The sequence below is a fragment of the Lonchura striata genome, chromosome 15 (genome assembly GCF_050655825.1).
Source record: "Lonchura striata isolate lonStrDom1 chromosome 15, ASM5065582v1, whole genome shotgun sequence".
NCBI classification, from domain to species: domain Eukaryota; kingdom Metazoa; phylum Chordata; class Aves; order Passeriformes; family Estrildidae; genus Lonchura; species Lonchura striata.
The window spans coordinates 9,213,423-9,229,400 of record NC_140717.1 but is presented as its reverse complement, the minus strand read 5'-3'; the positions used below and the strand labels follow the sequence as shown (position 1 = coordinate 9,229,400).

At 43.9% G+C, this 15,978-nt stretch overlaps 1 protein-coding gene and 1 long non-coding RNA gene across 6 annotated transcripts in view; one reads left to right on the top strand and one right to left on the bottom strand.

Moving 5' to 3' along the window:
• TBX1 (T-box transcription factor 1) overlaps window positions 1-15,978 on the bottom strand; it is a 128,691-nt gene that overhangs the window by 64,707 nt on the left and 48,006 nt on the right. The gene's annotated exons all lie outside the window — the stretch shown is intronic.
• The window catches only part of LOC146766008 (uncharacterized), a 66,035-nt gene that overhangs the window by 27,144 nt on the left and 22,913 nt on the right, over window positions 1-15,978 (top strand). For 3 of the 5 annotated variants that reach the window (XR_014958575.1, XR_014958578.1, XR_014958579.1), the window contains exons 3-6: window positions 512-676; window positions 5,951-6,014; window positions 8,052-8,099; window positions 15,258-15,492. This is a non-coding gene — a long non-coding RNA (uncharacterized LOC146766008). Of the gene's footprint in view, window positions 1-511; window positions 8,100-15,257; window positions 15,493-15,978 lie in introns of those variants that run through there. The other 2 variants (XR_014958577.1, XR_014958576.1) reach the window with 2 other exon arrangements.

Sequence of the window (15,978 nt, the reverse complement as noted above, 5' to 3'; positions counted from 1 at the left end):
GAGGACAGTCTTAAGCTGCACCAAAGGAAATACAGGTTGGTTATTAGGAAAAAAGTTTTTTTTATGGAAAGGATGATAAAGTGATTACATAATGGAATGATCTGCCATTCCAGGCAGATGGTGGAGTCACCATCCCTGGATGTGTTGAAAAAAAGACTTGATGTGGCACTTGGTGCCATGGTTTAGTTAAGGTGTTAGGGCATGGGTTGGACTCAATGATCTTGAAGTTCTCTTCTGACCTAGTGATTCTGTGATTCTGTGTGATTTTGTAAACTTCATCCCAGTTTGCAGCAGATTCCCCTTTTGACATCTTTCTCAATAATACCAGTAACTTACTTGTTACTCTGTGAAATCAGCATCATGAGCATACAGTGGCTTGCAAAGTCAGTGAAAAGGGGATATTGTTTCAGTCCCTCACATTTCTGAAATATGAACAGGAGATGTAGATCACTTTTCTTCTGCAAGGAATAAAACCCAGACTCCATTATGAAAAATTGTCTTTGGATTTCAGCTAATGAGTGCCTCGGCCTCATCAGATCTACAAAGGAGGATTTGTGATGGTTGGAAAAGCCCAAGTAAGAACATATGGAAGAATGAAAAATTATGACAGTTTAAATGTCTGCCTTTACCCTTCTATAAAACTCTTCTGTACTTGGCCATTATGGATCACTTGTAGGTAAGTATAATAAAAAAGGTCACTATTCTTACAAAAGAAAATGATGCTTACTGGAGGTCCCCAGTCCCCAGATCTGGGGCCTTGGCTGATCTGCCCCTTTCTTTAAAAATCCATTTCTGCTTTTTGTGACTCTGCATGCCTAATGATGTTTTGTGTACATCTGAGAGTCTGCACAGACACTCAACAAACCATTTGCCTGAGGCCTCCATTTCATGGGTACTATGTGAACTGGTCTCCAGATAAATGAGGTTGCAGAGGTTAAACAGCTAGTTACAGCACATAAAGTTTATATCCACTGTGACTAGATGAAGCTTTTCCCTTCTTTTAAGTGCCTTTCTCTTTATGGAAAAGAGAAAGAAGACTGCAGTCATATCCCAGCTTTACAGCATAATCCTATTTTAATGGTAGTAACATGCAAAATCCTTCCTACTTTACATCCAAACACCTGCACTGCACTTCTGTAACAGTGAGAGATGCTGCTCAGCACGCAGGGGAGATTTGGTGCCTGCATCTTGACAGTCTCTGATCCAACACCCCTAGAAGTCTTCTATTACAGACTTCTAGTGAGATGAGCAAGGCTAAATGCAGTGGAGATCCAGAACCTGGCCCAATAAATTGAGTTCTGCAGGTAATTTTTCCTTTCTTTTATAAATTGTGTACAGCAACAATATCCTTCCTGCTGTGAATTAATTTTCTACCAAATTTCATAGAGAAGGTATTTGGAAGATGGTTGATTGCATATTTCATTTAATAAAGTTAAGAATACTTAATGAAATAAAGAAAAATGCCATTACCAGATGTTCCATGCTGGCCCTTACGGAGCTAAATAGTCCCAGGCAAGTAGTGCCATAATTTCTTTCTCCATCATGCCAGGAAATGCTGTCTCTAGTACAAGCTGGATACATCCCAGGAGGAATGATTCCTCCAGGGGCACACTAGTTTGGTGACCTGTTCCTACCCACCATCTTGTCCTTATTTGCTCTAGGGCAGAAAGTGAGGAATTTTTAAATGACCCATGAGATAGTCAAATCTAATTTCAACCTTGATGCAGTCTGGAATTCCCACTAACAATCTTCAGCCATCTCCTCCATGAAAAGTGGTTTTTTTTGATCCTGATCCGTCTGTGCTCTGTCCCAGGCATCTCCCAAAGCAGTGGCTGTGCATGGACATCACTCTCCTCTGTAAATAGATGTGAGGAAGCAAAGAATTGCAAGGCAGGAAATGGCCACTTGGTCCAATGAGCCTGGCCCTTTAAGTTTATCTCAAATGCACCTCCTTGCTTTGTCTTTGCATCTGCAAATCTCCTTTCTCCTCATAAAAATGTCTAGCTGTCTCTTAAACCCATTCAAACTATTTGCTTAAGTGACCTAACTTGGCAGCAACTCTACAGCATTTGGGCAGGCCTGAGTGACATAATGCTGCCAGAATTCCCTGTTTATTTTTCATGTTGCCTGCAATCCTGCCATACTGGGCTAGGCTGTAGCAGACAAACAAGTCCTGTACAGCCCACAGGAACCATACAAGGAAAACTCAAAGCTACCAGAAGTGGCAATGCTGACTCAGCATTCAAAATGCTTGCCATGAAGTAACTCGGGAGCCTCTTTGGACCTTGTGCTCATGGAAGAGCCATCTCTGGGTGGAGCTCTGAATTGGCTTCAGCCTGTGTTCAAGAGCAGATGGGAGAGTTCCTGCCACTCTCCCATCTAAACTTCTCTTCACTAAGCACATCGAAGCATCTCCTGTTCCAAACTAGCAGGTAGCTAATTTTAAACGTACGTACAGTTAAGTAGTAAAGATTTTGTGAAGATTAGCTGTCTTTTCTACTTCTTATAACTTTTCTTAGGAATGACATTCACTTGCTTGTTTTAACTCTAGATGAGCACTGCCATTTGGTTCACTCCTTCCACCATGGTGAAAGATCAGCTTCATTCATCTGGTCAAACCTAATGTAATTCTGCCTCCCACTGGAGTTTACAGTTTCCCTGTATCTGTTCTTAAATTGCTGTTACTGATGCTGCTGAACACGAACACATACAACCCCACAAGAGGCAAGTTCCAATGTATGCAGCTGATGCTGTGTATTCCTATCAATCCCACTCAGTGCTTTTCACACATTTTTGCTTGGCAGCACCCCCAGTTCCCTGTGTGGGACTGTACACCTCATAGCACAGTGAACTGAAGCCAGGGAACTTGTCATCACATTTTCCTAGCTACCTTTCCTGCATCCTGGGAAAGATCCCAATCTGAAAATCATAATTACAGAATAATCTTTATCAGAGGACATGGATCCTCATCCACATGCACCATTACATGCGTACCAATGGTTACACATAATGCCTAAAGCCTTAAAATCACTGAAGTAAACACTGCAACATCCAGCCTTCATTCTTTTGTTGTAGTTCATACTCTAGAACATGTTGTGAGTACTGTCAGTACTGTTCTTCATGAGCTGCCTCAGCATTTGTCAACTGAACTGCAGCAGCAGGAAGGCAGGAATAAAAACCTCCAACTGTAACTTTTCCATATACACTGTATACTTAGGTTACAAAATAATCCTACATATTCATACAAATGTAACCTCACTAAAGCAAAGGGACCATTGATATGAAAACTCATCTGGAATATTAGACTCTCTCCAGTTCTGGTTACTTTCAAGATGCTGTGAATAGTTGGCACATGGAAAAATCCCTTTGGGCTTGATACAAATCCCATTCTCATAAACACTTGAAAATTCCAGTTTTGCCAATAAGAACAAAGCATGTAGAAACATAATCAGGTTTTTAATGAGCCTTTTTGCTCCTCTCTAATTACTTTTTGTTGCACTTTAAATGGCAGGGTTCCTGATGTAACCCTTCTGCAATCTCTAAGAGACCATTGTGATTTGATTTTTTTGTTTAATATATTTTGAGCACTGATCATGTATTTTATATTGAATGTTGCTATCCATCTAGAGGTATGTGCCAATTTGGTTTTTCTTCTTGTTCTTGGGTGCACACATGCACAGGTAAGAAAGGTGGCCAGATAGTGCTCTTCCTGGAAAGCTTAGTTCTAGCTCATTTAATTTGATCTGTAACAAAACATTTTTTTCATTTTCCCATCTGACTCCTTCAACTATTTAAGACCCCTATGTGTACTAGGTTGTGCTGACTTTTGATTTCTTCATAATCAGTCTGTGTACAGAATGTTCTGTATTCAGAGACATATATGCAAAAATGCAAAATACATTTCTCTGTTGAAAAGTAAATCCCAGTCTGTGAGAGACATTATTTGCCACAACATCCAGCTTTTCCCAGAAACTGCCTTTCATTTCGCCCTGCATCTGCATTCACTTCACCCTGCCCCTTCCTCAGCCTGGCAAAGCTCGTTAGCAGCTAATGCTATATCAAAGGATGTCTAAACCCCATTTAACTGTGCATGGGGGGATATGAAAGCTCTCAAGAAGAATAACAACACATAGCTGGGAGTCCACTGCCACAAGCCTGAGCAGTCCCAGCCTCCCCACATCTTTCCCACAGTAGGAGAGCTGCAGCTGGTGCCACCCCTTACACTCAGCCCAGCCATCCCAGGATGTGTTACTGCTTTCCCTGCTGAGCCAATGGGACAGCAGTGACCAACCCAACCAAGGCTCACACGTTCTGCCAGCTCATTGCACTCAGACAGCTGGAGATCATACAGAGAACAAAAAGAAAGACAAACCTACAAGAGAAAACTGAAGAGAAGTCCCCAAGCAATGGCTGTGTTGGAGTATTGCTTCTCCTGTTTCCACACCATCATTTTTTGCTTTCTTCTCAGTGTCTAAGTATTTTAAAGCAGAAATCTGATCTGCCCATTTGGGTTCAAAACAGGCCAAGTTCCTGCTGTAGTATTGCTTGTGTTTGGTATCCAAATTGGCATGGGATGGAGGCTGCCTTCCACAGCATGGGATCTGAACACCTCTTGTTGATTTAAACATCTTGCCCACTTTCATGGAGAACTGACTGTGGCTTCACATCCTGCACAACCCAACTGCTATGGGCTAAAAGCAAGGGACAGCCTGGGAGAAGGGAACAGCTTTCACAGAAGATCTGGAAAATGAGAGAGGCTGACTGTGCCTGGTTGGTACATGCTCTTTTCACTGATGCTGGCAGATAAATCACTGCCCTCTCATATCCCCACGGCAGGTGTGCACAGAGCAGCTGTTCTTTGGGCTCTGTTGCCTTCTAATGGCACATGTATGTTCTACCTACACCCTTGCCACAGCTGCTGTGAAATAAATCTCTTAACCCACTGGAAGGTGGATTCCCCCATTGTGTCATGGGGAGAGGTATTTTCATGGTGAGAGGATGGGAGGAAATAGGGCTTTGCAACAAGAAGCATACAGAACAATATTCAAAGTCACAGTCCTGTCTTGCCATCCAGATGTTTCCAGAGACACCAAATCACTGCATACCAAACTCTGGGCTTCTCATTCCCACCAGACAGGCACTGCATGAGGAAAGGATATGTGCTCTGTTTAACCTCATTTATTCCTTAGCAACCAAAAGCTCCCTGTATTTTCCCATCTTGGAGGCTTATGTGTGGATCCCCATTCAGTGACATTCTCCCACCATGAATGATTAAGGAATCTGAATCTTTAAAAATTGCCAGATCCCATTTCTATTCCTAAATACAGCCCTATAGAGAGAAATAAGCCTAGGAGGCCAGGGGATTTTAGTTTATGATCCCTTTTTATGGGGCCAAGAAGCAGTGCTATGAAAAGGAGGTCTGGGGCCATTTCTCCCCTCTGTGCCTGTGCTTTGCAGAGATTTATGCAAACATTTTTTTGTGCTTTACCTAACTGTGCTGTGTTTGCTGGGAAAGCAGCTAGGCTCTTGCCCTGGGATATATGGCCCAGACATATGCCAGGTCTTAGAAGGCATGTTCAGCACTGGCCAGTGCTAATGGGAAGTGAGGATTAACATCTTAATCCCTGGTGTAGCTGTGCCACCAGCAAAGCCAAGGCAGCTACTTAAAGAGGGCAACTACCTCAAGGTGCAATGAAATTCAAGACTGATTTGAAAAGGGTCCTCCTGAGAGAGCTGCCCATAGCCTTGCCTTCCTAATTTGGGAATGAGTGGGATTTTGCCTCTCATTCATCAGTAAACTAGTTTTATCCTAATGAGGGCAAGTGCAGAGTGTAAACTTCTTAGGAAGCTCTGTGCTGCACAGGACTTTCCTTGCCTAATACAGCTCTTGAGGACAGGTTTATTTGTGTGGTTTATTTCACGTACCTGCAATATTTTCTTTCTTGCACAGGGCTGAAAGTACCTGTTTAAATTTATGCTCAGGACCAACTCAAAGATCAGTCACTACACATATGGTATGTAAGTTTCTCTCTCTCATTACCTGTATTTTCCTAAGAAGAGGTGGGATGACAAACCAAGGAACAGGAGACAACAGCCATGGAACATGGAATGCCCCTAGCAGTGCTGCTTTACCTTAGAACCTGCAGGCTTAGGGAGAGGGGAGTATAACCAGCAGAGTCAGCAGCTGGAATTCAACTGCCCCAGCAGGAACTGAAAACAAATGAACAGACTAACTGAAATATACCTTCCCCCTGATCTCTCTTTGAATCAACACCGTGCTGTTTACAGTAGTGTATAAAAATATTGAATCAAGATTTGCATGGGACAATTTCTGTGCCACAGCACATGATAACTCTGCAATAACTTTTTTTCATGATGCAAAAACATTTACTTTCATGATAATGAAAATAAAGTCAGTAAAATCCCTTTGTCCTGTTGTTTTGATCAGATAAACCATATCTACCAACTGTTAGAAGGAGGATTAACTTGGGTTGACAATTTTTTTTAATGTACTATGAGAAAAGCCCTGGGGCCAAAACATTTACAGGCCAGGTTTTAGTGTATGTTGATCTAATAGTTTCGCTGAAGAAAATGTCTTTAGACCTGGCAGGTGTGTATTGGTTTTCATTACTTCAAGTGTCTACTAGCAAAATTTTAATTAACACAGTTGTACACAAAATATTTTCAGTGATGCAAGAGTGAGGAACTTGGGAGCAGAACTCCTGGGCCCTCTTTCCCGTTGCAGAACTGGGCATGGTAGACAGGACTGTAGAAGTTTTTGCTGACTATCCCATGGCTCTTAAATTGGTAGGACAAGTTCTCCAATATCCAACTGCTCCTCTCATGTACTATTTGCAAGACCCCAGTCCTGCTGTCAGGTATTGAAGAAATTGTCTCTGCTATGGACTAAAGGCAAATACAGGAGCAGGGAGGTGGACAGATTTGGCTGAAGTCTCCCAGAAAGTCTGGGACAGAACCTGCACAGGCCCCCAGGTGTCCCTAGATCTGTTCCTGTGACCTAACCATCCTGAGCTGGCCATTTGCCTCTCCCCATTCCACCTGGGGAAATGCCCACTTTGAAAGAAAAGGGAACAAGCTTAGCAAGCTGCTTGCCTACTACAAACATAACAGGAGAAAACACAGCATTTGCTTTGCCTCTTATCAGAGACGTTAGGCCATGAGAGATAAGGTTATTAGCAAAAACATAGCACTGGTGCTCTAGTCAGATAGCAGAAGAGATAGAGCACTTATCTTATCAGCTCCTTTATGAAGTCTCCCTCACTGTTATTATAATTTTCTGATAATATTATATACAAAATTGATAGCATTTTATTTTTCCTGGACAGGTTCTTTTCACTTGCCCTTTTCTTAACAGGTTGTTTTTTTTTCCTCCTTGAGTAAGCAGATTTTCCCTCTGAAGTCCTAAATTTAGCTGCTCCATTTTGCCTCTTTTAGATCCATTTAATCCTAGTTTCAGATTGCTTCAATTGCACTTCTTCTACAGTCCTTTGTCTTCTGCTACCTCTTTCCACTGAGATGCTGCTCTGGGGATAGGTTTTTGACAGTGACAACAGTAAATGGGATGATATGCACTTCATCCAAAACTACACTCCTTGTCTGATGAGCTTTTATTTATCATGGATGATAAAGTCCTTTTGTGTACTTCGGAAAGAGCAATTTCATTATTTAGCTGTGCATTTCCATGGGTTCCCCCATTACTTTGTCCCTCTGCAGTATCCTGAATGTTATGTAAAGGTTTGCTTTTATTAAATTTAATTAAATCAAAAGAATCAGTGATCATCAAAGAGTTCTCTGGTGATTGGCCTGTAAAGGCAAGCTCCTGCTGTAGGCTTATTTTTTTGACATTAAGGTTCACAACTTTGAGAATGTAAAAGTACCTTCATGAAAACAAAAATTAGGCCTTAAATTATGAAGTGCTGATCCTATACCTCTAAAATTAGTGAGAGATTAGTCACAAGTTTCAAAGGGCACTGGGTCAGGCTCTACCAGAAAAACACAGTCCCTCTGATTTATTGTGCACATTTTCACAGGACAGCCTTTGAGATGCAGCGAAGATCTCAACATGGCCAAATGAAATGGTATGTAGAACCCCCCTCCTCAGAACCATCTGTATGCTCCTTATTGTGTCCTGCATAGTCAAGCTGAAAATTTGGGTCGTTACCATGCAGATTATAACTAATTTCATACATATGATTTTGAAAGAGATCACTTTACAGGGCCTTTGCACAGGGATTACTTGCAATCCTTCTTGAGGGGTGATCTCAAAAGTTTTTTCTCAGTATGATAGATTGATTTTTGTTTTGGCCATTTGTGATGATTAAAGCAGAGATCTTGACAGGTCCTCCTACAAGGGGTCAAGTCCTGCTTCTGGAAAGATGGGAGTTGGCATCTGGTAGCCTGAAACTGGGACAGGCATTTTAAAATCCAAACACTTGGCCAGGCATTAATTCAGACTGTCTGGATGGGACGACGTTCGTCTGCCCACGTGGTTCTCACATCCATCGTTTTCAGGAGTTGTCCTTCCTAGTATAACATAAATCTCTGAATGATGCTGTTTGGCTGCCCTAAGAGCACCTAAGTGCACCTCAGTGGAGCAGTGCATGTTGTCTTAAATCTAATTCCTTCCTTTCTGTGGTGTTATAAAGGTGGTGTTATATTCTGTGTACGCTGCTCTGGCAATGGGCCTCTGCCTTGGAGCCTGGTGAGAGGCTGCATTATTGTACTCCTTAGGGGATCAACAGCTTGGCACACTGTTGTGATTTCTAGATCTTCATCAGTATCTGCTGCAGCATTTTTCTTCTGTGATATCCAGATACATTTAAGAGCATGTGTGAGACCTATACTGCTGGCAAACTTAACATTAACTGAAAAACACAGAGCAAGATTTTTTTCTTTACATCAACTGAGTTTTTCATTTATAAATCAAGAAAGGGCCAGGCCCTGCCCAAGAGCAGAGCTGGGCTATTCTGTTGCACTGGCTGCAGTGCCCCACCACATACTTTACAATCCAGCCTGCTTCCTTTTTATTCCAGAAAAACAGTGCAGCCCTCAAAAGCTTGACTTTGTCAGTGGACATGGTTTCTCCATAAATGCTGGCTTGGTTTGTGATGGTGTAATACTGGATCATTTTGTCTGTGTTTCATATGAAGGGTTTATTTATGAATAACTGCTAAAAAGAGCGTAAATGCCTAAAGTCATGCATTTTATAACTATAAATATGGTAAATTATGAATGAGTATGACCAGATGAGAGGAAGTTGTCACAGAATGTTTTGAAGGGCCTCTTCAACACTACTGTAATCACTAACCATCAACTGCCCTATCTGTCATTTAGTAACGACTTGCTTTGCATGTGTAAGTGAAAAATACAAAATACAACTGGATTTGCTTTTTGGTGATAATCTTGCAGTCTGAGTAATCCTCTATTGTAACATGCTGGATCCCCTCAAAGATCCCAAGACACACAAATAGGAACAACAACTCTGACCTGTTTCTGTTTGCACAGCCCAAATCACAACTCTGCAGCAAAATAAGTCTGAAACACCAAGCAATTTGGGGCCTTTTTCAGATACAGACAGAAATCCAGATAACCTGGAAAACATAGGTCAAAACTGACTTACTAAATTTACAGACATGTCTGAGACAATCAAACATTTCCTGGTTTGAAAGTGCAAGTAGACTGTGAAGTGACATCTGAAGAAGGCATCTGAAGTACAGTGCAAGTCCTTTAACTGTTGAAAGTATTTCTTTAACTGATAATGATGCAACATCAAAGTTTCTTAATACAAACTGCACTACAGATCTCTTTTCACTGAACAAAACAGTAGGAGAGGGAAGCAGAGTTGCACTACTTGGTGGAAGAAGAAGCCAGCAGCAGTGGGTGCTCAGGGGCCTGCCAGGCCAGCTGCCTTCTCTGTGGGGCAGAGGAGATGAGGTCTTGGTGTGAAAACACACCCACACAATCTCTGTGAGTCCGTGGTATTTTGGTCTCTAGTGAAAGCTGAATCGCTTTGACTCAGCTGCAGAAACACTTAGGAGTTGTGTGGGAGTCCCCCAGAACACACAACAAATCATGAAGTAACAAAGGGAATTAAAAGGTAGTAATATGATACACGATTTAAGAACCTAGATTAAATATTGAACTAAGCCCTGCTCCCCATTCAGCCTACAGCCAGTCTCTTTGCTATAAAATGGCAATGAGGGCCAAATTCTGCTCCTGCTTTAATGGGAATGAGGAGGAATTGCTATGGAGTTATGTCAGAACAAGCCTGAGATGGCGAGAGGAGCCTGAAGCCAGGGCAGCAATGTGGTCAGAGCATGCCCAGGAGGGGATGGGGTGGACGGAGCTCCTGACACAGTTGTCAGTGTAGGCAGACAGGCCCTAATTGGTCTGATCTGATTACTTTTTCCAAAAGCTTTGAACTTTGCACAAGATGCCTTCGTCCTGCCTGCAGGAGCCCTGCTCTGGTGGGGAATTAGCACAATGGCTGGGCTGACCTTCCCCCACCCCAACTGAATTTTTTATCTAACGGGCAACGGTTGGTGATGAACGACTGACAGGTGTGATCAGCTGATGGGAATGGCTGGGGATGGTACACATGCACTGTGATTTTACCAGACTATAATGTGTTCTGCAGTGGGCAAAGGATAAAGCTTGTAAAACATTTGTTTTAAGTCTTAAAATATCAAATTCCTCATAACTATGGGCTTCCTAAAACTGGCCCTGGTAATTACAAGTGTTGAGCCATGAATAATTTCACGCTAGGAGGTGCATTAATTTTAACCTCCTTCCTCCTCCTCCAGACATTGTGAAAGCACATTACCAGTGAGGACAAGTTTATGATCTTATCCAGGACAACTGGTGCAATAATATGAAATGAAAACCAAGACAAAAATGTCATTGTCTGCACACACTGTACAAAGGGATCCTGCAGAAAGCTTCCTTTGCAGCCTGAGACCAAGAGTGCTCCAAAGGTGCAAGTGAGATTTATGGAACCTTTCCAAGTACATGGCTCAGACCTGGTCAGATCTGACTGTCATCAGCCTGGTGTCTAGGGATTGTTTCAAGGAACAGGGAGGAGTTTTGACATCCCTGTGTTTTGACTGTCACTATGAAGGTTTTTATTTCAAAAAAAATCAAAATTTTGAAATCTTCAAGCATGCTTGCACAAAAGTCCACTGAGATCTGGGACCACATTGATCCCCATGCAGCATGCTTGGTCCCACAACAATCACCTGCAGTCTGGAGTACTTGGGTTTCTAATCTCACTGTCATTAAATTCAAGGCAGTAGCATAAGGATGTATTTGGCAAGCCCTCCCTCCTTAACATCTACATGTTCCTGTCTGATCACATTTATGACAGCAGCCCCACAGTTTCACAACTCACTCAGAAGTTACACCTCATTCAGAGAGGAAACAGGCAAGTCTGGCTGGAGGAAAGATCAGAGATTTCTATCTTGGGCAGGGCACCCCACAGAGTATTTGCCATGCAGGCTGTGTTGAGGCTGCACTGTCAACACCATCCTCAAGAAGGATGTATAATACAGATGTTAAACACCAATTATCCCACTAAAGATCAGGTAAAGTTAAATAATGGCAAGGGTGTGATGCTTAACGTTGAACAAATTAGGGATGATATTCTCTGCTTAAGGTTCCCAGGTGCCCCTGTGGTAGCTCTCCCTCACCTTGTACTACATCAGATTGTGTGCGCTGTTACAGCAATGCCGGGTTGCGAAGTAAAAAATTGTCTCGATGCAGATTTGAAAGCCTTGAGGTTTGCTTCACAAACTCGGTGCTAACATGCTGACAATGTCATTCTCAATTGCTTCTCAGTCCCTTTAGACTAAGCTAAATACCTTGAGCTAAATATATAGGCAGTCCTGGTTTATATCAAGACATCACAATTCACAAGTCATTAATGTTGTTGGTCTGCACAAGGTAGAATTTAATTTCTATGTTTCATCTATGATCCTGAAAAAGAAAATCTTTGGGCATATTAATTATTGTGCTCCTTTTGTCCTTTATAATAGCATAACAGCACTGAAGCCAGCTATAGGTTATTTTCTTGAAATTTTTCATGCTTCCTTTTTACTCTTTAAGAAAAATGTATCAGTGTGTCATTACTACTAGGATGAAATTTTCCTCTGGAAATCAAAGCACAACAAAAACTCTTTATCAGTTTCCCTGTTCTCTTCAGAAATCTGTGGTAGCAAATGCCTTAAACTCTCGTGGGTGAAGGGGAAAGGTTGGATTACTGAAAAAACAAGGCAGGCTTCAGAGTGTGGAGGAGGCATTAGGAACTGCTTAGGATCTCAAACCTGCAACACCTTGAACCCATCACCAGCCAGAACCGTGATGGATGGGAGAGGATAAAGGGCAGTCTAGCTGACCCATGATGCCTTCCAGTGCCCTCCAAGAAACAAGAAGAAAAGAGATTCTTATCACTCTGTGAAAGAACAGAGGGGAAAATTATCATTAAAATGCCTTCCTAATAAAACTAACAAACAGGAACTTTTTTTCTTTCAAACTCCATTCTCTTATCCCTTCCCTACAAGCTTCAAGATGGCCATGACTTGAAGAATTTTAGTCTTTGAGTGAACCTTTCCTAAGTAGAGGTCACATCCTTCTGCTTAGACTTTAGCTTTGTTAGACAGTCTTCTTTGAAAACCTCAAGAATATAAATAATTTTGTGTATATCTTTGCAGTCATCAGAGCATCAAATCACTATGTAGAATTATAGTGATACACATAATTAATATAAGTAATAGCATTATGTATTTGTGAATGTGAATTCACATCCCACATCACCTGCCAGAGAATCACTGATGAAACGTTAATGAGTCACTTTATTTTTCTGTTTGCTTTAGGTCTGGGAATTTTGCTGTCTCTTTGTAAAGTGCTCTAGGATGATGTCAAGTGGTGGAGAAGTTTAGGTGTGTTATGGAACTGAGGCAATTAAAGACCTTGTAGCAAAGAATTTCTAATACAAAGCTGGCCATTGGAACTTAATTTCCCATCATTGCTTTCCCCATAGATATTTGCAGCCATGAATGTTTGTGCCTCTCCCAGCCAGCCAAAGAGATCTGCAGAGCTCATGGGAATCTTTAGGAGTCAGATCTCCCCAAAAGTGGCATGATGCTGCCATACATCATATCTTCCTGGTGGTCTTAAGGGCTGGCAGAACAAGGCTGCAAAGCTGAGTGGATCTCAGGTTCAGTACAGGGCACCTTGCACAACTTGAAGTTCTGGAATAAAGAAATGACCTGTGGAAATTCACTTGTTACAGCCCAACACCCTACCCACACACTCTCAGCAGACAGCTGGGGAATAGAATCTCTTTTTCCCTGTTCCTTGAAAACTGCATATAGGATTTGAAGCAGGAGGGCTTGGAAACAATTTTTTAAGTTAATACTAGGATTCTGAGTATTTTGGGGAGTCATATGTGTCTCTGACTATTTTCTTAATCCTGTGGGGTGAATCTCAAGGCCAGGAACTGCATAACAGCCTGTGTCAGGCAGAGGGCTACTAACATAGACACTGTCTTGCTTTTGGCTATGGAGCTAGAAATGTTTCCCAAAAGCTGCTGGACTGGTGTGTCCCAGGCTTTGCCTACCATGGGACATTGCACTACCTCCAAGGAACTGGTTTTGGATATGAAAAAAAATTCAAATTATATAGACATGCTGGCAAAAGACTTTTCAATGTAAAATCAGGCTCTTTGGCCTCTGTGCTGTCCATCATCCAGCGCCTCGGCCCAGGCATGACAGCCCCTCCACCTGGGAGAGCTGCTCCAGTGAGCCAGGGCAGAGGAGCTGACATCAGACACTATAAAAATGTGTGATTTAATGAGTGCCATGCATCACATGACTCAGGCCTTTAAAACAGCCTTGCTGCTGAGTGCCTGATGTACTGAACCGCCCCAGATCTCTTGTAAATCTTGTCTCTTCTCCTCCAGAGCCTGCTAAGTTCCCATGATCACTGAAGGAACAGGGGTAGTTGGAACCTTTCTGCATTCAGGGTTTATTCCTAATCCTGTTGGTTCCTATCCCACAATTACATAGCTTGGATCCCCCAAACATTCCAGTAATTCCTCCCTTTTGAGCAGGCAGCCGAGGCGCTTCCTTGGCAAGCAGGCATCCCACATTCCTGGACTCGATTCCCAAGCTGTCTTGCCCACTCTTCAGGAATGGCTCCCTGCAGGGACTTATTTCCTTAAGGATGAGAGGTTTTCATACCCTGGCATGTTTCCCACTTCCTATCATCACATGTATCCTGTGCAAAGAAGGAGCAGAGAAGTGCAGGTTTCTCCTCAGTTGTTTTGAGTGCCCAGACACCTCAGGATGACAAGCAGGTGCTTGCAGAGTGTGTGGTCCCTTGCTCCAAGCTGGGACACTGCTGGAGAGTTGCTAGGGGTCCTGGGGGAAACTGCCTGAGCTATGACAAAGCACAGCCTTTCAGATGTGACACATTAAACTCAGGGGCCTGCTGAGAGGTGCTCCCAGGTTTGTGGCAGAGACCAGCTCCCAGCAGTTACCAGCACTGACAAAGGTGATGTATGAGAGCTCTGCTGCTATGTGAGAATATCACAGTTTCTGAGCATCTTTCTACCTCAAGCTCAGGTGAGAGTGTCTGAACATTAAGTTTTTCTCTACAGTCACCAAAGGGTACCTGGGTTGAATTCACCAATCTCTGTGTTGTGTTGCCTTCTACCTTGGTGCCTGCATGTGCAGTCCAGCACAGCAGCACTTCGCTTTTCATTATCTCCCTAGGCATCTCCCTGACTGCCCAGAACTGTGCTGCTCACTCACACAGCCCCTTTCCTCTCCTCTGCCCAGTGAGCTGAGACCTGTGAAATACCCTTTCATTGGCGTTCTAGCCACTACTCTCTTTATGAGCCAAAAGAACCTGCAAGGAACAGGATTTTTTTCAAGCCTGTTTTCCAACACAGATACACAGAGGTGCATACAAGTTCGATACAAGTCATTGGGCTGGTTATCACAGGTCACCAGCTGACAGGCTTCATAGTTTAATTTCTGCTTCCTAATACTGTTAGCTACTTATTTTCTCATTTTCTGTCCATCACTGGGCTCCCAGGGGTGCTGCCAGCATTTAAATATATTTCAGTATGAATTCTAGTTCTTTAGGAAATAAATAAATTCCTTCTCATTACTGAGAGGCTGGGTGTTCATGTGATGGAGGCTCTGCTTAACTCCTGTTCTACCAACCTTCCTCTACAGGAAACATTTCTGCTCGTTCCACACGAGGGTCCTATGCGTGTTCAAGCAGTGGAGCCGCAGGTACAGCCCAGCAGTCCGCGGCACAGCCGCGCTCCAGCCCTTTCCCTGCTCCAGCACCGTCCCCTCTCCAGCCGTGTCCCTGCCCCTGCCGTGTCCCCGCTCCAGCCCCTTCTCTGCTCCTGCCCTGTCCCGCTCCAGCTCTGTCCCCCCTCCAGTGCTGTCCTTGCTCCAGCCGTGTCCCCGCTCCAGCTCTGTCCCGCTCCAGCGCTGTCCCCGCTCCTGCCCTGTCCCTGGTCCAGCCCTGTCCCGCTCCAGCCCTGTCCCGCTCCAGCCCTGTCCCTGCTCCAGCGCTGTCCCGCTCCAGCGCTGTCCCGCTCCAGCCCTGTCCCTGCTCCAGCGCTGTCCCCGCTCCAGCCCTGTCCCGCTCCAGCGCTGTCCCGCTCCAGCCATGTCCCCGCTCCTGCCCTGTCCCGCTCCAGCCCTGTCCCGCTCCAGCGCTGTCCCGCTCCAGCGCTGTCCCGCTCCAGCCCTGTCCTGCTCCAGCTCTGTCCCCCCTCCAGTGCTGTCCCCGCTCTAGCCCTGTCCCGTTCCAGCGCTGTCCCCGCTCCAGCGCTGTCCCGCTCCAGCGCTGTCCCCGCTCCAGCGCTGTCCCGCTCCAGCCCTGTCCCGCTCCAGCGCTGTCCCGCTCCAGCCCTGTCCCCGCTCCAGCGCTGTCTCCGCT